The sequence below is a fragment of the Triturus cristatus genome, chromosome 2_1, assembly GCF_964204655.1.
Source record: "Triturus cristatus chromosome 2_1, aTriCri1.1, whole genome shotgun sequence".
NCBI lineage: Eukaryota > Metazoa > Chordata > Amphibia > Caudata > Salamandridae > Triturus > Triturus cristatus.
The window spans coordinates 858,149,727-858,175,197 of record NC_140581.1 but is presented as its reverse complement, the minus strand read 5'-3'; the positions used below and the strand labels follow the sequence as shown (position 1 = coordinate 858,175,197).

General features: G+C 46.8%; 1 long non-coding RNA gene across 1 annotated transcript; it reads left to right on the top strand.

Moving 5' to 3' along the window:
* Positions 1–1,217: 1,217 nt before the first annotated feature.
* LOC146865980 (uncharacterized) lies at positions 1,218–25,168 on the top strand. Its single transcript, XR_014976745.1, has 5 exons — positions 1,218–1,322; positions 22,023–22,071; positions 24,121–24,220; positions 24,335–24,429; positions 25,033–25,168. It is a non-coding gene; the product is annotated as an uncharacterized LOC146865980 (long non-coding RNA).
* Positions 25,169–25,471: the final 303 nt, after the last annotated feature.

Genomic DNA, 25,471 nt, shown 5'->3' with positions numbered 1-25,471 from the left:
CATCTCTTCGCTTCACGACCTACTCTGGACCGTTCCTGTTCTCCTCTTATCTGGCCAGGCTTCTCCATGCAGCGCGCGCACTCTGCACGTGTTCCCCCTGGTCTTGTCCTCGTCCGAGAACACTCTCTTCATCTTCTTCAGCATTCCGAGTTCGGGTCGTGACCTTCTCTTCATCTTCACCTTGTCACCAGTTACTTCGGTTGAAGTTCGTGGGGCCATGCTCATGGTCCGCTTCGGTCTTCTCCCTTTCACCAGTTGCTTTGGTTCTTCTTGAGCTTCTCGGACCACTTGTCGGTCCGCGCTGCCGATCACTGGCAGGATATCTTCGGTCTTGCTTCAGACCTCTTTGTGCAACTCCTGGCGAGTCGGCTTCTTTGGGTGCGACCATGTGGCAGGTCGGCTGGGCCTTTGTGGTGCGACCATTTGGCTGGTCGGCTTGACCTTTGTGGGGCGACCGTTTGGCAGGTCGGCTTGGCCTTTGTGGTGCGACCATTTGGCTGGTCGGCTTGACGGGGTGCATCACGTCGTGTGACTACCTTTGTCCGCTGCCTTGTCAGGCGCTGGTGCGTGCTACTCTTCGTACCGTCGTGGTACATCTCCAGTGTAGCGTTGCTCCTAGTATCATGATCACTTGATGTGGTGGCTTCTTGGCGCCACTGGGTGGTGCTCGGCATCCTTGCCCGCCAGTGTTGGACACTTGCTGTGCCCATCCTCTTCAGTGGGTTCCTCTCCTGTAGGCGCTGCAGTGTACTGTCCGCGTCCGGGGTACCTCTGCGCTGAGTCCGTTTGTTCTCTTGAGGGTTCGCTCCACTTGATGCGGCGACAGCGCAGTCCTCGCTGGGGTGGATGTGGCTCGACACCTTTCTTCTTTCTACCTCCTTGTTGCTGCGGGATGGCGCTGCATCCCTGTGGCACACCGTCTCTTCTTCCTGTGCTTCTGTCGCGTTCCGGCGCTTCTGGCACATTCCTGTGCGCCTCCGTCGCTCACCGTCGCATTCCCGTGTGCTCACCTTCGCGCCTCCGTCAGACCTTGCGGTACTTGCCTTGCTGCCTCTTCTCCCTTTCCGTCGGTCTCCTGTAGCTGCTGGACTTCCTTGGCTTGCTGTAGGCTTGTTGGTTTCTGTGTGCTGCAGTACCACCAGTGGCCACTGGGTGGCAGTGTTGCTTTTCCTTGGCTTCAGCAGCAACCATTCTGTACTGCCAGAACTCTATGCCCCGTTTTCCTTTCCAGCATTTCCCCAGGCTCCGGTAGAGTGCAGAGGGCTGGAGGGGAGCTGGAGCCAGGCAGACCAGTGAAGGGCAGGACAGGAGCTGGGCAGCAGGTAAGTCTCTTCATTTAGTCTTTTCTTTATTTCTTTGTGTACTTAAGTTTATTGAGAGGCAGGGGGCACAGGCATTGTCAGGAAGCAACCCTCGAGTTACAGGCATTACTCTGTGGGCGTGTTGTGGGACTCTTGTCACTGCGGGTGGGCTCCGCTTTACTTTTCAGCAGCTGCATGGAGGGCACAGGCACGTGGGCTGCGCAGAGGGCGAGGCAACACTCCTTGGGGGCATGGTGCCAGGTAGTGCCATCGCGCACTCAGTTTTAAGTCAATTTCCGGCGGCGCTGGCCGCTTGCTCGCAGTTCTTTCGTGTGCTGCGCGGTGGGGCATACTCCTCCGGCCGGCGGCGGCCATTCGTTGCACTTAAGATCGCCCTCATGCGGGGTAGGCACCCGCTGGTAGTAACTTTATTTTTCTCTCTACTGTCTTTGCGTCGCGGGCCAGGCACCCCTTTGTTTATTTATTTAGCGCTCCGATCCGCGCCTTCCTCCAGTACGTTGCTCTCCCCGCCCTCGGCAGCTCCTTTATTCACTCGCTGGCCGGGGCGGGGGGGGAGGGATGGTGCCGCTATGCCGGGAAGTGTGTCCGGGGTCGCTGGTCTGTGCTGCGGGTGGGCTCCGCTGTTGCGTTGTTCCGCCCCCTCCCCGCAGCCGGTCTCCTCACTTTGCGGGCTGCGCAGGGAGGGGGTGCCCGTACCTCGCTTCTCTCTGGCCGGACCGGGAGCTTCCTTCGTGCCGGAGGGCACACCAGGTTCCTCTACGCGGGGTGGGCACCCGCTGGGACCTTCCTGCATATCTCGGGCTCACCTCCAGCCCGGCTGGGCTTCCTCGTGACGCGGGTGGGCTCCGCATGACACAGGCTCCTGTGAGGGGTCGTGGCCGACGCGGGTGGGCTCCGCTCGGTGCACTCTTCGAACCGGGCACGGCGGCAGGCTAGACAGGTTCGGGGTGGGCACCCGATTTTCTCCGGCTCAATCTCGGCGTCGCGGCCGGTGCGGGTGGGCTCCGCACGGTCAGCACTTCTCCTTCTGGGCGCTTCTAGGCACCGCGGCAGGTCGGGGTGGGCACCCGACTGCCACGCTTCCTCCCTGGGGCACAGCGTCGCCTACCAGTCTTCGTGGCGGTGCGGGGTGGGCACCCGGTCACCGCAGGGCCTGCTGCGGGCTCCGCTCGCCTGGCTGGCTTCTCGGCGCGTCGCGCCTTCCTGCAGAGGGTTTGTCCTCCTTGGGGGCAATTCTCTCTCCCTCCATGTCGTCGATGGTGCGCCGATCGGGGGCTGCACACGCGGGTGTAAAGTACCCGCCTCGTCGCCAATGTGGTGTTTGGGGCCCTAGGCCCTCATGCTGAGAATGACTGACGCGGACACATGGTTATATGGTGGGTTAACTGGCCACGAGCACGTGCGCTCGGCCCTTTTATTAGCCTAGTCACCTGACCCAGTGACGTAGGTGGTGGGTGGGTGTAAAGTGTAGATCATACACTTATGAACACTAGAACGTGTCCATGCTAGGACACTACAGTCCCTGTGGGCGCAGTGATTGCTGCAGGCGCTGTACTAATGTGTGTAATTGATTAAAGCGTTTTACTCCCATAAAGCACTCTTCTCATTAAGCAATTAGGCAATCTTTATCGAAGAGCTGGGGTCCTGTAGTAACAGGGGTTCTTCGACATTGTCATAGACAATGAAAAGGCTGCTTTCCAGTTACTTTTTCCACTACTCTTCATACAGGGTTACACACCTTTTACAAGCTCTCTACTTGATGTCAGATAAGGAAAGCGAGGCAAAGCCGAGTGGGGAGGTTGGAACTAGTATTCTGGTCTTCTGTTTTCATAGCTGACCATTTAAGGCTGAGTCACAAATAGTTGTGCACACTTAAGCCCAACTTAGGTGCATAAAAACATCTTAGGACATAGATTTCAAGATCGACGATCCACAAAGCGATTTGTTTGCCCAAGTGAGACTTAATTGTTTGCCCAAGTGAGACTTAAATTCACAAAGAGCGTCATTTAGAAGTGCAGATTCAATCTTGTGATTCTCAAAACATGAATATGCCCATAATATGTAAACTAAACTAAGTTCGCGTAAGTCTCTTCACAGGGCAGTGTTTGGGTGTTTCAGAGAGCAGAACTAGGCAACAGCTGGTATATAAGCTGGTACATCAGCTCGCTAGACTGTGGTCCTTCACAGACAATTGCAGGTGGTTTCTGATGCTGAAAAGAGTTACAGATGTACTCCTGTCATGGGTAGGAGCAAATTTGTTTTCAGAACTGGAAATGGAAGGTAATACCCCGCCCCCACCCCCACCGGGCCCATAAAAAGAAGACATTTCTCTTTGGGGATAAACACTTTCTTGGTGGCAAAACAAAAATGAAAGTTACTCAGTGTAAATGCACTGATAGGGTAAAATTATGCATTCTGAAATATCCACTCGATATGTTTCCAAATGTGTAAATGATTGCGATCGGAGGTACTCTTGGGAAGCTACAATTGTTACAGCTTCCTTGGAGCTCTCCTGGAATTCTTGGTGATTTTCAAGCAAGTCAGAAATTTGCTTATAGGAGCAACCCTTGAGCAGTACATTTCTGACATCTTTTTGAATCTGCTCCGAACCTCTGTGGGGATAATACTCACATATGGAACTTAAAAGTGAGGAAAATCTGCTAGCACAGCACATTTTCAGCAATGCTATGGAAAACGGTCATGGGAGGAAAGGGCCTGTGATGGTGGTGGCGCTACAAAATGCCTGGAACAGCCACACATTTGTAAGGTCGTGCTCCCTACCTTTGCCACCCGGGAAAAACACATAGCTAAAGGAAGGAGTACACATCTTTCCAGGGTGAAAAAGGAAAGGGGCCAGCTGCAAATTCCATGGGGACGGAGGTGTACGGGGATCCCCAAAGAGATAAAAATGCGCTTGGCGTCGATAAAAATTAAAATACAGTTTTTCTTGCAACTACATGAGTAAGGTTCATGTCAGAGAACTTTGCAATGGAGTGCACGCTTTGTGCAGATGTCCATGCATAATCAGATGGACTCTGTGAATCTACACAAAGTCAAAATCCTTGTAAAACATAGGTTTAGGTCCACAAATTGTCCCTAAGACTTTGGATCTCAACTTCTCATCTGGTGCCAACAACGCACCGACATATTGGTGTCAAATTTTCCTAACATGATGTCATCAGCAATGTTTTCAGGTTGCAGTATTGTCTCATAGCGGTTGGGGTGCAAATGATATATTGTGCCATTTCATAGGCTGGGTGATTGGAATACAACAGGTCATGGCATGTGCTTGTTGCATTTTGGAATGTGAAGTACATCATGCATGCCACATAGTTACATACCTTACACTACAAGATCTAATATCACTAGCCTGAATTTGTTCTCAGAGGAGGGTGAATCTTATAGAAGAATCGATGGAAGGCTGGTTAGGAAACCTAAGTTTAGACCCTGCGAGATGAAAAATATACCAACATTTCTAGATAAAGTGATACATTCTAGGGTACGGTTAACATGTTAAAACGTCCGCCCTCTTACTGAACCCAGGACTGCCCAGTGAAACTGCTCAGCAATGTAATAATAATACCAAACACTTCTTTTGCATAGCTCGTACTTTTGTAGTTTTGCTACTTTAAATAACTGTTGCTAAGAGACCTGGTGATTGTTCTAGTTCACAAGACTCTAGAATGATTTAAAGCGCATCATTAACCCCTCTCATTGCCAATGCAAAAAATAACGATAAAATCGGGGACTACTAAATCTGTTTGCAAATAAAAAGTACAAAGAAGGGGGACTTACTTGTTGTGTATGCAAAACATGCTGGATTTTTCTTGTCAGAATGAAATAGCAAATAATTAAACATGTCATTTTACAAGGATAATACACTTACTATGTACCGGTATTTACATTAGACAGCTGTATTCCAATTGCAGAGGCTTATGTTGTCTCAAAAGATAGTAACCAAAGGCGGTTATGAAGTATGTCATCTTTTCCAGATCACATGTAGTTTTGTTTGCAGAGACATGAAAGTGAAAGTAGCAAAATGAATACAGGTGTTCAGGGGAAGTAAAATGTAAATTTAAAAACACTAAAAGTTGCATATACAGTCATTCATGGAGGGAAATTAAGCCAAAAGTCAGCAAGCATGTTCCTATATGTTTGGCTTTAATTTATTTCAGGCTGTAGTAGAATTGTTTTCTCTAAACACACTTTAGATAAGTGAAATTAGTACATCCTCCACAGTTATTGTCCTCACCAATATTTATTTGGTGGTAACAATATTACAATCTGCCTCGAGACCCGCTATCTATTTAATACCAAAGCATGGCAGAAGCATGCAAAAAGGGATAGAGGCAGGGGGGGGGGTTGCAAGTTTTAAACAATTTAAGGTGCATGATGGAAAAATGCGATTTTTCTTTTTTTTAGAGTTTTATATAGCACAAACTAGACCCGATACATCGGGAATCAGAGCACTTTACATGAGTACCAATTTCGTTACAGATGGACACGTTCATTTTTGTTAGACACAGGGAGATTAAGTGATTTGCTCAGAATCACAGGATGTTGAGCGTCGTTGCCAAGACTCAAACCCGGTTCCCCAGCTTCGAGGTCGACCACTCTAGCCGTAAGGCTACATCCTCTCCCCATGTGCCAGGAGAAGTTTTCCAAGGTTAACGCCAGTTTGAAAATATTCCATCCAGGTCAACTTGATGATTCCACACAGTATAAACCAGATCTGGCTGGGTCAAGTGCATTTTTAGAACCTGTCCAAATCTACAAAACAATGCAAACATTTGCAGAAAAAATATGCAAAATTCGGTGGAAAATATATGAAAATATGTCTAGAGGTTATAAACTATAGAAATAACAGTAAGACAAGAAGGATCTATTCGAAACGGAAGTTCTAATCTTTGGCGGACACACTACCCTTTGGAGGGACTCCTGGCGGCCAGAGGAGCTCAGACCTACCCCCATGCACCAACCTCGGCATCATCCTGGACAGCGAACTCTCCATGAAACGCCAGTCAATACCCTCTCCTCAGCCTGCTTCCACACGATCTGCATGCTCTGCAAAATCCTCAGGTGGCTTCCCATCAGCACAAGGAAAACTGTGACGCAGGCCCTCATCAACAGCTGGCTTGACTACGTAAAGCACTCTATGCCAGCACCACCACCGAACTCATGCAAAGACTCCAGACAATCCAGAGTGCAGTAGCTAGACCGATTCTCAACCTGCCCAAGAGGGCACACATCACCCAGCACCTAAAAGACCTCCACTGGCTCCCTGTTCAGAAGAGAGGCCATTTCAAGCTCCTCACCCACCCCTACAAAACCCTCCACTACCAAGGACCAGCCTACATGAACCACCACCTGATCTTCCATCAACCTACCAGAAACCTCCGCTCCACACATCTCGCCCTCTCTCAGACACTACTTATCCGCCGCAGCTGGTCCGGAGCTCGCTCCTTCTCCCACCTCGCCCCCAAAGCCTGGAACACCCTCCCCCTCCACCTCTGCACTGCCCCCTCGCTGAGCCACTTCAGGAAGGGACGCAAGACCTGGCTCTTCGACTGATACCTGGGGTGATTATCTGCTCTATACAAATACTACTTGATTGATGGATTGATCTATGTAACATCTGAAGTAGGAAACATAATTCACACAATCGTTTTTAATGTATGCAATTATTTTCCATGTTGTTGATTATTTTGAAGTGCATAGAACTGCAGTATATCAGTCATCAGCACTTTAAGATTAATCCTGCACTTCTTCTTAAGGGAAAAATATTTACTTTTTTATTCATGCTTTACTGTTTTGTAACATATAAACTATATCCCATTTCTTTCAAAGCATATAGTCCTTCATTATAGAGTAAATACGTGCTCTGAGATTTAAAAAAAAAAAAAACATTTCTAACAAAGTGGATCCACACCGTGAAAATGTATTGAGGTTGCAACAAATAATATTGCCTTGTATAGTTATTCTCAGTTGATATAAAGCAAATGAAATATGTCAGCCTGCCCTCACACCTTCGCTTATACGGGTGGCGAAGTGCTTTCTTCTAGAATGGCCCTATACGGTACACTAACATGACTGTAAAATATGGGAATGTATATATATATCCTCTGCATGCATTATGGTTTTCCTATTCTGTCTGGGTGCTGGCTAAGCCTGGAGCACCAGAAGGCTCATCTGTTGTTGAATGAGAGATGTACCTACACATGCATCTTCACCACACCTCGGCCACATCTCACTCAACTTATATGCACAGCCCATACAAGTGTGTATAACATAAGTTGTGCACCTGCAACATTATGTGCAAAACCTTTGCATAAACTGAAACTTTTCACAGCGTGTTGCATATTGACCACACAGGGGTTTTGTAAACCTGACCCTAGATGTCCTCATATGGGGTTACAAAATGGGAGAGTGGAAATATACTACGTAAAAACTGCCAAATGGACGTGCTCAATCAGACACGCTTCATTTGAATTAAACTCGAGGGCGAAGGTTAATTCTGTTAAAGGCAAATTTAGAAATACTGATTTTTAACTAGTAAAGAGTTTTATGCTATGTTGTCACTATAGCATGCGTGAGTGTTTTGATCTAAAGGTACCCGAATCCAAGATGTGGCATAGTTTGTAATATTTTAAATTTATGGATAAATATATTTTTTGAAAGTCACTGCTTATACGGAGGAGCAAGCAATGTTTTATATCTGTGAAGGAATTATGGTGAATGTATTTTATATTTCACTAACATTGCATGGAAAGAACAGGTCTAGATACTAACATGATATGGTAATAACAGGTCTAGAAAATAAGATGAGGAGTTATATTAATATTACAGGGTTTGTACATTGCTGTTGTCAATTGGCAAAGCTCTTTCTCTTAGTAAAGTATACTTAAACCTAAAGAAACCCATTGTGCTTGCACGAGTTCAACATTCGTCATTCACAGTGGTGCTTACATGTAAGAACGTGGGCATATGTTACATACATGTGCAGAAAGTACTCTAAGGGGCATATTCACAAGAAACTATTGCCGAACTAACATCACTTTATTGCAGCCAAAGTCGTGATAAAAATACCTCCCCATTCACAAGCCTGTGAAAACAGCCCACAGCACCAATTTACCCGCGATAGCAGCCTAAAAAAACATCGCCACAGAGGCCCACCGCAACTATCGCTAATGAGATTCAGAGTGGGCGTTCCCGTGCCAAAAGCCGCAACAACATCACACCTCAACATTCTCAATGACCAGACAGACCTGCGATAAAAACACAAAACAGGCGATAAGGCGCGTTAGCACCAGGAAATCTACACCTGCTCTGACCTGGTGTAAAGTCGGACGGCAGCCTGCACCACAGAAGGGAGACGAGCCCAGGGCCACATCGGAAGGGCAACAGATGCCATGAAGCCACCCATCATGCGGCCAAAACACCCAAGAGGGCCACAACACCCACCCACACCACCCCAGGACCACAACCCACACCCGAACCCCCCCCCCCGGTCTACCCCAGACGCAGCGCAGACAAAGACAGAGGACCCCCAAGAAGCGTACCAGCCTCACAGACCCAACTGCTGACAATGTCACCGTCCACCACAGGCTGAAAGGGACAACCATCCCACACATCCCGACCATCATCGTCCAACAGGCCTACGGCACCAACAAAGCGGACAACCAACATCCCACCCCACACCAGGCTGCTGGCTTGGCTGCACCTGTTGGCCCCTGGCACCCCCCAACCAACACCCACCAGAGTTGGAGGAGTCTCACTGCCAGTCACATCCAAGTCCCTCACACCTGTCCTGGACATCACCATCACCCTGGTACCCCAGTCCCCATACGTCCAACACAATGCGCAGGTCACGCTGGAGACCAAGCAAGGATCATACGCCATAGCAGGATGCACGCATGTGTTGGGGTCAATCCACAGCACACGTACCACCTGTGCCCCCTGGTGACACAGCACACAATCACTGCAACAGAAAGCAAACGTCACACCCCAATCTGCAGGCAATAACAGAACACCGCGGAACCTCCAACAATGTCGCCTTCAAATACACAGCCAGTGTGCATGATACCTTCATTCTCCGACCGTCCATCACCAACCAGCTTACCCAGGATGGCAACAAGGGAAATGCACAGCACCATGGCAAGTTCCAAATGAACACCCCACTCACCTCAACTCCACAACCATGCAAATCACAACTCTGGCAATGCACACGTCACAAAATCACAACCAACATGCACAACAACATGCCCACTCACCAGACACAACAGAACAACTCACAATGGTTACCTGGCCAAGCCGTGAACATGAGCCGTCAACGGCATGGCACTTCAGCCACACAACAGCCGAATGTGGGGAGAGGTGGCAAACAGGCATGTGTGAAGGATGCAATAGTACCATGATTGGGAAAGTACACAATGCCAAGAGTGGCGGAGATGTGCTGGACAGACCGCAGTATGCAGCACACACCCATATCCAAGGCGACATAAACCTCTGGTGTATGGAGTGTAGTGGACAGTGGACGCAACCATGTCACCACTGCCAGTGGGGGACCTCACGAAATTCTTGCGTGTTACGCCCCCCCAAGCGTGATCGGAGTGGGATGGCCTGGTGTACGCCACGCCAGCGTAGGGGTGTGAATAAGAAGCACGTAGCCCTGGGCGTGGTCCTCTTCTGGAAAGCCCAACGTCTCTGCCAGGGTGGCTCCTCTCACCCTGCCACGAGGCCGACGCTGTCCTCTAGAGCGGAGTTGCCTGCGACACTGTGCGCCTGCCGGACCACGGCCCCCTCAGGCCTGCCCCTGTGCAGCCAGGCCTCACTGATCACCTGCCGACACCGGCGTGTGTCAAGGAGGGCCCACCACGTTTGGGCACACGCTCCAGGCCCGAGTCTCGCGACCTTGGCAGCCTCCTCAGACCATCACGGCCTCTACGACATAGGCCCGCATTAGTCCTTTTTCGTTGACGTACTCTACTGCCGCCTCAGACCTACTGCTCGGCCCAGTAGGTCCCATGAGTGAAACTGTGTCCTGAGTCATGAATGGCAGTGACCCCCAAATGCGGGCCACTGGCAACAGCACCAGACTCAGGGCCGGCTTTAGCGCTGGTGGTGCCCGGTGCGACAATCAATTTTGGCGCCCCCACACCCTATGACCGCCTCCTCGGATTCTCTCACTACCACTAGACATAAGAGCCCCTCCAATCATAAGTTATTGCTAAACAGAGCACACCCCCCTGAGCTCAGGGCCCCCTCCAGAGTTCTGCGCCCAGTGAGGCCGCACCAGTCGCACTGCCCTAAAGCAGGCCCTGACCAGACTCCCTTCAATCAGTGAGACATAGTTCCATATGGGCTTCTTGCGACACGTGATGCCACTAAGTCTGTTCAACTCCTGCCTGCGACACGTGGTACCACTAACTCTGTTCAACGCCAGCCTGCGACACGTGGTACCACTAAACCTGTTCAACGCCAGCTGGCGACACGTGGTGCCACTAACCCTGTTCAACGCCAGCCGGCGATCCGTGGATGAGGGACCAGGACTACCCTGTGAACCAGTAGGTCCCACATCCAGCACCTAGGCACAAATCACAAATGGCAGAGTCCACACCAGTGGTCGCACGGATAGGAGTAAGAGGGAGATGCGGCTCAGTCTGGACAAAACCCGGGTCACATACACAGAGGTGTCCGAACACATGGTGCCACTGAACCTGAACTACGCTGGCCGGTGGGGCCATCCAACCTATTCCGGCGACACTCGGTGAATGGCCCGTGCTGACTGCTGCCTCAGGCCTACACCATGGTCAGGTAGGTCACACATTTGGAACTGAGTCTTGATTACACCATGGCAGTGAACACCATTTAAGGCATAGGACTAGTCACTATACCCCCTTCGATGTGGTGCCAACAAGTCTGTGCATGGCATCACAACCTCACGTGTCTGTGGGCCTAGGCGGATTACTGCCCTCGGCCTATGCTGCGCACGAGTGGGACACAGATTTGGAACTGAACATCGGTTATTCAAAAGGCAGAATACATGTCATCGCATCCACAGAGAGGCATGAGAGGATGACGTGTTGCAGTCTGGAGGGAACAAGATCATCGTTACGGAGGTGATCGAACACTACAGACAACTGCCCTTGTGTCACTAACTCTGTGCCTCGCCAGCCAACGACACGTGGCTGTGGGCCACTGCTGACCGCTGCCTCCGGCCTACACTACAGTCCGGCAGGTCACAGACTCTTCATTTTGCAATGGCTGAGTTTATATCAGCATATCAGCATCATCGCAGACAGCATCCCCTCCCAGTCCGGTGCCACTAAATCTGTTCCCCGACAATCTTGGACACTCTCTGGTCGAACTTTGGTGGCGTCTGAGTCTATGGACTAGGGGGCAGTTTTCATCCTTATGTAGCTGATACCGAATTGGTGGTGGCAATGAGGCTGTCACATTCCACTCCTCCATTTGCTGCTTCCGAACAAAATCAAACCTTTTGGCATCATGCCCTGGAGGACACCTTCCACTGTCCCCCGAGACCCTCCGCAACATACACCTTGGACATTGATGGTGACCCGCTCAGGTCGCATGGCCCATCTGACTGCACCGCAAGTCACCGTTCCATGGCTGGGTGCCTGTATCAGCCGCCGTGAATCCAGGGCCACTACCTCTGTGCTGGTCAGGTCCGGGACCCCTTCTTCTGAGCTATTTGGATGGCCCCTGAAGTGTTGGCCTTGGGGTCATCAACGCCATGTGTCTGTGGCCCTGCATTGTCCGCAGCCTCCGGCCTCAACTGCGGGCCACCAGGGCACTCACATAGATTCGGGTCCTGACCGGCCCGGACGTCGCATCACCGCAGGAGGCGCACGCCACCACCACAAGGACCACCTCCAAACGCCATGTGCCAGAGTTGATACAGTGGTCCTGACAGACCTACAGAGTTGCTCAGACCTGTCGTGGATGCCATCATCGGCCTGATACCCTGCTCAGCACTCCAGGTGCCAGTGACTCAGTGCACCACAAGCCATTGTCCGTTAGTGATTGAGTTTTGTTCTGTGTAGATATTGCGCAGCTATGTCCCCTCATGCAGTGTGGAAGACCTGGGAATATGATGGGGAAGATGTGTCAAGTGTGCGTACGGGAGATGGCACATACAATGGGAGGGCAGGAGGACACATACCCAAGGCAGGAATGCAGACAGGAGGTGGTAGTCGAGCCACACACCCGGAACCATCATTACTGGCTATTGAGCTGTGGACTGCGGATGCAACAGTCACCTCAGGCAGTGTGGGAGACATGGGACGTGGATGAGGAAGTTGATGCAGGTGTTACACACCCCACTGCATCTGCATCAGGACTAACCCAAAGGGACACAATCCTAGCAATTCCTTCACATGAGCGCACTCATCTCTAGTGCCCCTACCTCAGTGCACTGCAACTCACGGAACCTCCTGACTGAATATTGGGGGACCTCTGTCCTTACTCCGGCTCCCACCATGTTACTGTGCAGTTGACTCTGTTATGCATGTGTTTTCTGTTTCCATTGCACTGGTGTCCAATGTTCAAGTTGTTGCCAGCACCAAGCACTCCATGCGGGCTGGCGTACACTCACCCCACACACATCCAGCACAGGCGTCACTGTACATGTCGCCCTGCCAATAAAGGGGCCGGGCACACGTGCCCGTAGCCAGTTCGACATGATATCTACGTGTGTCCCTGTGGTCTTGCATGCATGAGGGCCCTGGGCCCTAGGACATTACGCTGTGCTGTGTACATCGGATGCAGACATGTCACCCCAGGCAGCGGGTTGGAGCTTGGACATGTAGCTTTGTCGTCACCCACTCAATTCGTAAGGGGATGGCCAGGGCCATCGTACGCAGAGCAAACATGGGTGTGTGACCGCAATTTGAGCACCCCTGCCCGTGGTTCTGTACTGTGAATGTGCAACTGCATGTGTCTCTATGTCAGTGTGGGTCTCCTTAGTGGGGTGTTGGTGGCCCCTGAAGGGTGATAGACACCTATGTATGTGTCCTGGTTCGTATTCCATGGGTTCGGCCCCCACCCACACCTGTTGGGCCACCTCCTTTCTGGCATGCAGGAACATGGCATTGGGGTGCGATGTGTGGGTGGGGGAAGTATCGTGGGCCAGCTGTGCTTGCAGGTGCTTCCTGCTGTGTGGTCTGTTGCAGGCTCGGTGTTCTCCTCTGAGTAACTTGGCTGTCCGGGTCCTGGTGGGGGGTTGCGTGGGATATCCATGTGCTGTTGTAGGGCGTCGGTGTCGATGGTGTGGTGGTCCTCTTCGGCATCACTGATGTGTTGTATTCTGTGCTCTGCTGAAGGTGTTGTGTGCCCCTCTGCAATGTGAAGAGGAGGTGCGTATTGACCTTGGGTTGACATGGATGTTGGCGCATTGTGCAGGTTTGCATGCAGGCTGTATGGCAATGTACATTGTGACTGTTTGGGGGTGCTGGATTCTTCTGCGGGACAGTGTACGTTTGGTCTACGTGACGGATGTGATGTCGTACACGTACATTTCCATTTCACAGTTTCTGGCTCCGTCAGATGTAGTAGGCATGTTTCTGTGCATGTGCGGAGCCAGTTGTGTCCTCTGTTCTGCAGTTTCGGCTATGCTCGTGGTTCCTCGTTGTCATCAATGTGGGTGTGCTGTTCGTGCTATGTGTGTGTGCTGCAGTGTGCCAAGGGGATCGGGCCCATGGACCTGGGTGATTGTGGGTGTGCAGTGTGCTACACCTCGTTGTGCATGTATGCCATTGTGCCCACTCCCCCCTGTCCCCCCAGTCCCTGTTTGTTGCACTCCCTGTTGATGTTGTGTCAGGTCCTCTCGAGCTGTGTCCATACTCCCTACTCCTTGCACCGTCTCCTCACTGATGACTGTGACCTGGGTTTCCTTCAGCTCCTCAGGTGGCGCTGGACTGCCACCTCCTGTCGCCATTGCTGCCTTCCTGTTGGCAGTGGGTTTGTGCCTGGTTTAGGTAGTCACGTCATGCCAGCACCGATTGGCCTCCTGGATTGGCCTTCTCGGCACTCCGACTGCAATCCAGGTGGTCTGCTAGTGGGTCAGTTGCTGGTAGTGTTCTGTCTCCTCCGTGACGCTGGTTTTGTTTTCCTGCGGTCTGCACCCCGTCTTCCTCTCCCTCTTCTCCTTGGCCTTTCCCAACCCCGTTTTTCCTTGCTGGTAGTCTGTGGGGGTTGTGGGGTTCGAGTTGGCCCCTGCGCTCTGTCAAGGTGCATCCATGTTGCTACACGCTTTGGATTGTTTTGGGTGTGTTATTTTCTGTGGTTTTTATGGTGCATTGTTCCACCAGATGCATGGGATTTGCAGGCCTGTAGCAGGTTTTCGCTACTTTTTGTGCTGTGGTTGGCCTCATCGCATGTTTTTTTGCGGTCGCGTATCGCATTTATGCGGTGTGGTGCTGATTTTTACTCGGATATTTGGCGGGTTATCTGGTGACTATCACATGCTACCGCCTTGTTGTGAATTCCATGTTGGCACGGGGTTATGTTCCCGCGATAGGCTGCGATATTGAAAGTTGCATTACGCTACTCTTGCGGTAGTTATCACACATTCTTGTGAATATACCCCTAAGTATTTACGCATGCATATACATTCTGACTGGTTCTATTAAAAAACAAGATTTTGCAATGTTCTTAACCACAGACACAAGCAATGGGCATCCTGCATACAATAAGTACAAAGAGGGATAGAAAAGTCCCTGCTGCACATAAATACAAAACAAACGTGAGAGGACATTAATGCATGCTTTCGATAGGAGCTAGAAGAGAATATAAATACACACTCAAAAAGCCATGAACAATTCACATGCACCGCATATGAGCTGTAACGCTTGCACACAACTGTGAATTACCCCTCACTGACTACAGCATGGTCTAAGCATTTTCCAGGTCATCCAAAGTCATCCAAGTCAAGAACCACAAAAAGATAGGTGGGCCCATATGAAAGGGTCAGTCCGGCTGACTTATATGAAAATTCGAATCAGTCCCAGTATTGCCCTCTGAGACATTCTACTATTTTCCTAAAATAAAAAGCAGCTCTGTTTAGGGATACCTTCTGAATACCGTTATCCTCAGCGATTACCCAGCATCTCGCCTCCAGGCTACTTTTCATCAGTACTGTCCTATATGCAGTTCCAATGGTTTCCTATAGTGCAGGCAGGGCAAGTGAGCTGGGTCCTCCTGGCAGAGCAGGTTGATTAAGTTATTGGAGAATTAAGTTTGGCATGATTTATTTTTTTCGCCAAAGTATTATTTTGTCTGATAAATAGAAAATATTCTTCCAAGTAATCCCATAAATGCCCTTTATGATTTGTCCTAATTATTCCCCAGACTAAAGCCACCGCATCTGACTTTCAGGGATACGGATTTTATTCTTTTGTAACGCAGAATTGTTTGATCTGGGATAAATGTTTGGTTCCAAAATGGAAATGTCTGACTTTTTAAGGTCTTTTTAAAGTTACCAATCTGTTCCTTAGCTACAACAACTATTAGGAGATAAAATTCCATAGACCCTTTCCTGAAAAGAAAAGGCCATGTTAATATGTGTAATTTTCTGTATTCACCATTTCTTCCTCTAGCCGTCAGTTTCTGTGTATCTCTCAAAAGTCTGTGGACTGGATTGTTTTTTGTCAGGATCCACTGATCATGTTTGTCTATCCGTTTGCAACAACTAGATAGTTTATGGTGTAAACCAACACATCTTTCAGACAAACCACCATTGGCAATGTCAATATCCAAAACCAAATGGCCAGTTGTACAAGTTATCAATGATGGAGCCTTTAAGTGACATTGTGAATCATTGATTTAGATCCAAGCTACATTGATGATCGGTGAAAAATGTATCTACGTGCAAACTGCTAATGGCAGACTTCTCCACATACCTACCCGTGCATCTGTCAGTGGTGCAGGTTGTGCCCAATTAATGGTATGGGTGATTTCTATGGTTGAATCAGAGCAAAGAACTGTAGAACAGAACATTTAGTCAGCCTCACTTATGCAATCCCCCAACCCCCAAAAGAGGTGCTGCGTTGGCTCTACCACTGTGCATTCCCTTCTTCATGTCCTGCATTGGTTGAGTCCATTTTGCTGTGTCAAGGCTCACAATACCAGTTCTGACGCAAGGTCATCGAGATCTCATCTTGTGGCTATGCGTTTCTTCGATGCTTGCAGCGTCTTCCGACCATGGCCACTTGCCTTATACTAGGCATAAGATGAAGAGACCACTTTTACATTGCTCTACCTACTCCTATCCAATGAGCTGCTCTTACGGGAGATGATATGGCCTTAAGGTCAGAGCTGCCAACTTTGAAATTGGGGAACCAGGTACAAGTCTCAGCACTGGCTCAACATCCTGGAATCTCGGCAAAATTCCTTCATCTCCATGTTCCTACAAAAATGAATCTGACCTTGTGTAATGTAACTAGTGCTCATGTAAAGTGCTCTAATAACCTTGGGCTGCATTTGTTCTATGTTAGATTGCAAAAATAATCACTTATCTGCTGTTGTCAATGAAGGGGCCAGTCTCCCTCAAAGCTCTGTGTGGACTTTCAGGGTACAGACCTTTCATCAATCAAAATTCAATAAACCCTCCTCTTAATTCTGTCCCTGCTCGGTGAAAACTGTGTTCTTTCAAAAACCAATATTTTGCATAGAGAGGATAAGGGGTCACTCTTTATTCTCATGGGTTCTCCAGCTTATGTAATGAACTGTCTCTTGATCCCCAAGCCACAAGCATTCATCTTCTCTTAAGGCCTATGGTGAAGGACAATGTATTCGCTAGGCCCTAGTGTCTGGTGTTTGTGTTGTACAATTGTATGCAAGGCGGCCACGTGTGCCTTGAGTTTACACTATGCGCATACTACTAAGGCAGTATGTTCTGAACAGAAGAAAGAATGGCGTTCTCTCCTTTTTTTATATCGTTCTCTTCAGTCAGTATGCTGCATTCTTAAAATTACTAAGTCTGCTGCACACCAGTACTTAAGTACCCTACAGCTCTTGATTATTTTTTTTAATGGCTGTGCTGTCCTAATACTTTATCAAATTATCTGTCAATTCTATTTGTATTTTATGTCGTCCAACTGATACGTAGATGTGAATATCTTTTACTATACAGCAATGACAAATTATACGGGTACAGCTAATGTGACTTAGTGACAAATTAAAATTAAATTATGGTAGAAAAAGAATGCAAATCCTAAACCATAGTTTTCTATAAGGTGCCCTATGAAAATCTTTCAGTTCCGTAATTGGCATTTCATTGTAGGACTGGTTCAATTACATATAAATGCTATCTAGTAATGGGTTGGAGCAGGTAACCCATCCCTTGAAAATCTGTACTTTCATTTTTTTGTACCTTTATTAAAGTGTCACAAATAGGGGAACATAACCTATTGCAGTAGAATGACATACAATGAGAGAGTTCTTGTTTGGGAAGTTGGCAAGACAAATTGTGTCTAAGAACAGTTTACGGGCAGTGTTTGTTAGGAGTTGTATCCTTGCTTGTACCCACGCTGACCAGTTAATCATTTCGCCCCCCCATCTTAAAATTCATGTTTTTCCAGATAGGTGGATATTTATAGAGCCTTGCGTCTATTTTCAACTGGGCATGGACTTGGAGCCATGTTTGTTTTCATTGTGTGGCTTAGATTGTTGGAAGGTAACTCTTTAGGGGATTCAGCTGAATTAAGGAAAGCCAGTCCAGGTTGACCTGCTAACTAATGGCATTCAATGCATCTTATGGATGTAACATGTCTGATGCCTTCAGCGATGGATCCTTAGGGCAAGCAAAAATAAGAGTGATGATCAAGGGCACTCATGGTGCGTGCTGCTATAAACGTTGAATGGGTCAGAAAGGAAATCTCCACAGTTTACCTGAGCCATAGGTTTGTCATACGGCCACTTAATTTCCATGAAAAAAACAGTCCCCAAGCTGAATCTACATAAGATATTAAAAATGTAGTTCCATTCATTGTGATTGAACCTCTTTTTGTCATCCAGGCAGAGTCAGATCCTCTGCTGGTGCATCTTTCATTGTCCATAAAAGATGTGGGAGGGTGTGAAAATGGTTTCTCGATGATTTCCCAGAGACAAACCCAGTTTGTGAAAGATGTATCAGTGCAGGGATTGCTATCATAAGCCTATTGGCTAAGACTTCTGTAGACATGTCCTGTAGGCTATGTCTACATTACATATAGAGATATTGGGTGACAACTGCCATGGATCAGCTGGTCTTTGTCTGGTTTGAAAATGACTGACATCAGTGCTTTATTAGAAATAGCTGTCAAGGAGCCTTTAGCCTCTGCTTCCATGAAAGTATCGTACAGGATCTTTGTAATATCTCCTCAACATCATTTCTAAAATTCTCTAGGTAGGTCGTTTTCCCCTTGAGCCTTGTGGTATGGGAACGCAGAATTGGCAGACGCTATCTCCTCTATGGTTATCTCCCCCGTCTAAGAGTTTACGTCCTTCGGGGATAAAGGGGGGAAGATGAAGATTCTGAAACAATTGATTTTCCCCTTCTATATTGTTTATGACTTCTGAAGCCTATAGGGTTCAATAGTAGGTTGCTAAAGTATTCACTATCTCCTGTGGGAGGTATGTTAGGTCATCCTGTTAATTGGATATGGCAGGGATAGCCATTGACGCCCCTCTTTGTCGTAACTGAGATGCCACTTGTAGATGGTGCTGAGAGTATTTGGCTTTTGATGTATATAAAGAATTAAGCAATATTTCTGCCTGTTCTAAGAGTTTTCTATTAGCACTTTTAGGGTGTCTCCATGGACTTCCTAATTAGTAGTGTAATATCCTTCCCTGAATCCATTTTTCTATTTTACTTATGTTTATTGGCAGTTGTTGCATCCCATATAATCTGCCTCCTAAATGTCTCCTTCCCTGCCAACAATAGGACATGAAAGGAAACAATGGCGTCTGCATTGTCCCTCAGGGATGACGTTACGTGGGCCTTCAGAGAAACCCTTTCTGTTGGTAGTTTGTATTGGGTAAAGTTTAGTCGCCATGGTTTGTGTACTGAACGTTGCAGGTCATGTTATAAGAGTATTTAGACTGGTGCATGGGGCGCCTCTAAAATGCCACGTCGTAATTGTCGAAATTTTGGTTACTGGTTGAGGGGGTGAAACCCTACTCAAGCAGCAATCACAATTCTTTTCAGCGTGAAACACAAGCAAACCCCAAATTAACATGTGCAGTCAGGAAAAGAGTGCAAAGTATTTATACAGCACTTCAAACAGTAATAAAGCAAACACACAACCTAAGAAAAATGCCACACCAATTTATAAATATAGAGTGAAATGTAATAAATTATTTGAGAGCAAAATGACAAAAACCTAATCCGTAGAACCAGAGATATGCAATTTTAAACATTTAAGTGAAAACAGTGACTAGAAGCCCAAGCGCCAAGTGTTATTATCTGGTCAAGCTGGATTTGGACAAAGTCACAAGTTCAGGCCGACCACGATGGAGCACGGCCAGACACATGAACCAGGTTAAGCCTACTGTACAAAGTAACTCAAATCTGGATTTCGGAGCGTTGCAAGATCCCATGGGGATGATGCATTGCGCAGCAGTGGTTCAGATGGGCTGCTGGCTGCAATGCGAAGTCTGCATCAAGGATGCGTCGTGCACCAGTGATTCTTGGGAGGTGCAGGGCTGCGATGTGACGTCCTGCGTCGACGATACATCGCGCAGCAGCAGCTCCGAGGAGTTACAGGGCTTCGATGTGAGGTCCTGTGTCGAGGAGGCGTCACACAGTCGTAGTCCTGAAGAGCTCAGGGGTCCTGCATCAGTGATGAGACTCGCAGTGGTGGCCTCCGACGCAGAGCTGCGGGGTGATGCATCGCGCTATGTCAATTCTGCTAGGACCACAGTTGGACTAACAGAGCACCTTCCGGACCACTTCCAAAGATCCAGGACTAGAGTGGCACCACTTGGTGGGGTAGGACTCACAACAGTCAGAATCCAGGTGCTGGGTTTATGAAAGGTGGAGGCTTACTGTCCCTGAGGGTCTGGTCAGGAGGTCAATCACCTAGCGCTTGGAGTTACTCTGTTGGTCCTAAGTTCAAGATGCATATCTAGTCCACACTCGGACAGCAGGGCAGCAAAGTAGCAGTCCTTCTTGCAGAGCAGCACAACAGTCCTTCTGAGTCTTCCACAGGTCCAGAGGTGTACTGAAGAGTTGGGTTAGGGGGTCCAATAGTTATACCGGGTGCCAACACTGAAGTAGGAGAAGGTTCTAGAGGTTTCCACCCCTAGAGGTGCTTGGGCTTTCCACCCCTAGAGGTGTTTGGAATTTCCTTCCTCACTGGCCTGGCCCTTGCTGGGCTGGGAGCACACAATACTAGTGTCAAACCCTTTATGAGTGTGCCCAGGAAGAGGCTTCATGATGTGCAAGTCTGGTAGGATCTTAAAAGCTGACTTTATCATTAAAGAGGGGTTTAAGTTATAATTTTTTAGACACCAAAGTCGACATTCCTACTTGCTACCATTTGAAAGTTATCACTTATTGGATATAATAAGGTAACCTAAGGTTATCCTATGTGAGAGGTGAACCTTGCAGTAGTGAAAACAAATGTGATAGTTTTTCACTGCCAAGACGTGTAAAACTCAAAAGTACATGTCCAATGTTTTAAACACCACACCCACCCTCTGGGCTATTTGGGCTTACCCTAGGGGTGACTTTATGTATTAAAAAGGAAGGTTTAGGCCTGACAAAAGATGTATTTTGCCAGGTTAAAATGGCAGTTTAAAACTGCACACAGGCTGCAAAGGCAGGCCAGTGCCATGTTTAAAATGCTACTTAAGTGGGTGGCACAATAGGTACTGCAGGCCCACTAGTAGTAGTTCATTTACAGTCCCTGGGCAAATGTAGTACCTCTGTACGTGGAACTTACAAGTAAATTGAATATGCCAATTGGGTGTGAGCAAATGTTACCATGTTTAAAGGAAAGAGCACAAGCACTTTGGCACTGGTTGGGAGTGGTAAAGTGTGCAGAATCTTAAAGTCAGCAAAAGCTAAGTCAGCAAACAACAGGAGGATAGAAGGCAAAAAATTGGGGGGAAAACATTGGCAGGGATGTCAGGTCCAACAGTAATACTCAAGGTGTTAAAGATCATGAGATCACAAAGTAGTCGATTATGCATCACTTTCCATGAGAGTATAAGACAAAAGTGTTGTTTTTGTGGAGGGGATGTATAAGGCGTCAAATGTCTAGTGAACTATGTACTGATTTCACATCTCCCTTCACAGCTCTGTCATTACTATTCACAGTATCCACCATACAAGATCTGTCTAGGTCAGGCCTCGCGCTAGGTTCCAGTCTCCATCCATCACCAATGAGTTACTCTTGAATTCCATAGGATCTCTGAATATCTTAGCAAGAAACAGGAGTTTTACACCATTTGGGGCATAAATCAAGCCTGTTATGATGATGTTATTGTTCATACGTAATTTAACAAATACATAATGTCCCTCTACATCCGCCCATGTTTAAAAAATTGTACAGGGTAGTGACTGTTATATTAGAATTGCCCCGCTGCATTTTTTCCAAGAGTTGTGAGATGGAGCATCTTCATCAGATCTGCTCATTCAGCTCCTGCATCTGACCTTACATATCCAATCTCTTTAAAGTTTCTCTTATTTTATCCCAGATAGGCGAGGTTCTTGCAACAGGGCAAAATCCGTGTGCTTGGATGCTAGGTATGTAAAGATCGTCTTTCGTTTCATGGAGCTAGACATACCATTTACATTAAATGAGGTAAGTGTAACTGGGGATGATGTGATGGTGGTGGCTCTATGTAATAAGTGCAAGAAGGGCAGCAAATATTTGTACACGGTGGATAAAAGAGTAAAGAATATCCTGTCAGGAATCACGAGGTAAACTGGTTTTCCTTTCATCTACTCGAATGGCAAACTAATCTTTGCCAGAGGTGTGCACAAATGTTAGTTAAATGACACAGAGGGTAGAGATTGGGGAAATAAAGATTTGAGGTGTGAGCGAGGGGATATATGGTGTGGCGATGCAGGATATTAATATAAATAAGAGTTGAAGCTAAATCGGTAGAGAAGGGGAGAAAAACCTCCTCTCCTCTTAACTGCCTTTGGTTTGCAGGCTCGTACCTCAGAATGCAGAGATCCGCAGTCACTTGAGGCACTTTTCTCTGTAGGATCAGGCAAAAACTTTGAATCTGCCCTTGTAGCCGTGGGCAGGAGTGTGCCATTCAGTAATCAAGGGTGAGGGTGAGGATCTGAAGACCCAAGTCTAAGTGTCAATGTAGAGGGATAAGGGTTGTCCCGCCATGCTACTTGTATATTGGGCCGGGTTACATCCATACCAAATAGTGGGTGTGCGTTTCTTCCCATTCATCTCTGCATTCCCATTATGGATGACTGAGGGGCATTAGGAAGTAGTCAATATGCATCCACCCCGGAAGAACGTTAATATAAAAGGGTGTAGATCAGGCATGGACGCAAATAGGCGTTTTAAAATGGCGGCGTGCAGACCGACACGGACGGTGAGTACTACATCGTTGATATCAAAGAATGAAGCAGTTTAGCTTATTCGAGGAACAAAAACTGATAAGTCCACTTTAATAACTTCAGCACTAGACGCCGGGCGTAAGGAGTCATGATTGTTCATATTTTATTAATATTGGGATAGTGCTTTGGAGAGGTTCTAACGATGCCTTTTAATAATCGACTTAGAAACATGTGCTATTTGTAAGGATACACACAATTAAGATCTATCCTGCTCCAAACACCTTCAACGGGGTGTGTTAGGAAGGCTTAAGAAGATATGTTGTTGATATTTTTTTCCAATAGGGATATATTCAATGTTTGATTAAAAAGGGCCAGTGATGAGTGCAGGGTCAATGTATATACCCATAAACATATCACTAGTCGTTAGATAAGGGGCACTGGAGGTGAGCCATTGGCTACTCATGTATCTAATGGCCAGCAAAAATCCAATAAATAAAAGACCAAATAGCGACTTTACGCTGGTAAATAAGTAGAGTTACTGTAGGCACTACCATATATATCTACCTACCTCAGATGTATGACGTTACAACGCATGCTGTTACAACGCATGCTGTTACAACGAAAGTTTTACAATGCGAGTGCATTGACAACGCAGGACATTACAACGCAAGTCTTTACATCGACTTGCACTAGATGGCGTGCTAACATTAAAAAAGTGTGATTTACTATTCCAACTCCAGTCCACATAACAGTAGGGAAGGTGTTGGGATAGTAAACTACACTATTTTTAATGTTAGCACGCCATCTAGTGCAAGTCGATGTAAAGACTTGCGTTGTAATGTCCTGCGTTGTCAATGCACCCGCGTTGTAACAGTTTCGTTGTAATGGTAGTGCGTTGTAAAAGTTGCGTTGTAAAGGTTGTTCCCCACCTACCTCACCATAGATAGCCACATTCAGGGTCCATCTAATCAACGTGCGGGACTACAAATGCTATAGTTAATCAACACAGAAAATGAATAACCTTTTGATGATGAACCTGATTTTTCTTGGATAAACTGTTCCATTTTAGTTAATTGACGATGTAGGATCCATACAGAAAACCATTTCTCAATAATACATGTACCTGAAGCCATCTGTATACTCATTGGAGGTCATCAATACACAGATCAGTACCCATATATATGGGCAGGGCCTATATAGATTTTACTTTGATAAACGGCAAAACAGATTTTAACAATAAATCCACTTAATTTCCAAATCTATTCCTAGGTTATGGTGGTCTAGTATTAATACTCCACACGCCAAGAAAAAGCCACCAATCAAATTAGATGAATATCTCTTGCTGTGTGATCGAGTGCTTCAAAGAAAGGTAAAATATGACATTATTGATCTGGTTCACTATATATCTAGCATCTAAATTCAACAAGGAAGTAGAATCCTGTCCAGTAACTACCCTTTCCCTACTTCTATTTTTATCCAAAAGAGAAGATCCTCTATCTACCAGTCAACGCCAAACTATCCCCAAACCTGAAACAACAAACAAGGGTTGCCCATTCCATCAAAGATTGAAACTTGAAGGTAGTACATAATTTTATGTCGCCATTCGCTTGTTAGCCCAGGGGACTTGCACTGTAATTATCATTTTGTTCAAAACTTTTCCTTTTCGCCTTCTCTCCTTTTTTTCATGCATATAGGAAATAGTGATCGTGCAGGAAATTCTATTTATAGGAATCAGCATTTACGCATCTCTTGTGTTGATACCTGGATCACTGCAACAAAAATAGATATGACCTCCAATATTAACATACCAGTAATAACCTATAGATTAAATGGTCCACAACAAGATAGAGAAAGTGCTTGTCATCTATTCTTTGAGCATGCGCATCTTTCTCATCCTTGTATATATATATCTGTGCTGTGTAGCATGATCAGAACAATCTTTAAACCACTTGTAGATCTTCGGGCATGTACACATGGTTACTCGTATACTTTTTAATTCTCTTCATGGTGATTTTGTTTCTTTTTATATTTCCACTGATACAACAGCAATAAGAGTTACAACGCTATCATCTTAGCAATCCTTCTGTATGTTGCCTGTCACTTTAGTGTAAGATTTTAATCGTTAATATCATTGCGGGCAGATTAATTCTGGGTATTGATGTTGTCATTTACTTCATTTAGTGATACTGTGACAGAGTCCTGATGAAGGCCATGCCGAAACGTGCGTAGTCTGACAACATACCGCCAGTCTCTGCACATCATCACCAAATTGTTTCTTTTTTCTCTCCCCTTTTTTATAAAATCGGTTTTGTATAGTCTAGCAAAAAGAAAACGATTATATCTGTACATATGTCTACATAGTTGATATGAGGCAATAATGATATGAATGAAGTATGACAACATAAGCTAATGTTTTGAAAATGATTTTTAAGAAATCCATTATGTGTAACAGAAAAAACATATATATTTATATTTTAAGAAAAAAAGAATAATGGATGAATTTTTGATAAATAATAGAAAAGAATAAATGAAATAAATATACACTGGCTGGATATCTGTTTTATTACTTAATGTCAGGCAGTATGTTCGAATCTCAGATTTTCTCTGCCTGCTTTAATTG